Source organism: Neophocaena asiaeorientalis, unplaced genomic scaffold (genome assembly GCF_003031525.2).
Source record: "Neophocaena asiaeorientalis asiaeorientalis breed wild unplaced genomic scaffold, Neophocaena_asiaeorientalis_V1.1 scaffold438, whole genome shotgun sequence".
In the NCBI taxonomy this organism is placed as follows: Eukaryota; Metazoa; Chordata; class Mammalia; order Artiodactyla; family Phocoenidae; genus Neophocaena; species Neophocaena asiaeorientalis.
The window spans coordinates 6,450,177-6,451,201 of NW_020173491.1; positions in this window are offsets into that span (position 1 = coordinate 6,450,177).

The following is a 1,025-nucleotide window of genomic DNA, read 5'->3' on the forward strand; positions in this document are numbered from 1 at the left end:
TGTTGGCCGGCTGTTTTAGCAGAGACTAGAGAGGGGCCCCAGCCCCAGCCAGAAGAGGAAACTTAGAAAGTCTAAATCTCCGCTCCCTGCAGCATACAGGTAACATATGCTGGAAAGGTCACAGATGCCCAAATAAACAGTGAGAGACTCAGGGTGGGTGAGCTGGAGTCCCTCTGTCCCGTGGAAAGAGCCCTGGAACAGCAGCATGTCTGTTATTTAATTGCAGGGCCTTGTTCAAGGTTTCCTCTCTTCTTGAGTCTCAGTTTCTTCGTTGACAATAACACCAATTCTAATACTAATAACAGTAATACCCCTTCCATTAATAGGATGCTCACTATATGCCAGGCACTTCACGTGCGCCACTTCATTTAACCTTTATACCAACCTAAAGAGGGGAGAATATTACTAGTCAGCTTTTATTGATAAGGAAACTAAGGCTTGGAGAAAAGTGATTTTCCCAGGATACCATAGATACTGGGTAACATCCTGACTCAAGGCCAAAGATGACCTAGAGAAGGCGCTTTAGCCGGAAGCTGAGTTATCTCCCTCAGCAGCATTAACCTTCACCTCCCCCAAAACCCTCTAAGTAAACTCAGCTAGGGGAGAAATGTGTGTGCTTTCTAAACACAGCTTCTGTTAATGGGTAAGCTCCTTACCTTCCTCTCCAGCAGATTGCCCATCTTTAATCCCTTCCTATATAGAAATTCTGGAGCTGCTACAGAACAGAAACTTAAGGCCTGGGGTTATTTCAGAGGCCCTTTCTGGCTCCGACAGACTATTACTTCAGGCCTCTCATGGTGGGGCTGGTAGGGAAGGGGATGATGAGTGCACAGGTCTCTCTGGAAGTGACCTTGGTGGAGTCCTCTTTTCTTCTGTGGCCTGCCTAATCGCTCCGGTCCTTGAGGGCTCTTGGAGAGACTGCCTTCTGTGCTAAAGAACCATAAGGGTCTGCCACCCTCAACTTGAAGACCCCAAAGCTGGGGCACTTTATATCCCGGCTGTAATATGTTGTTATTAAGGTTCTC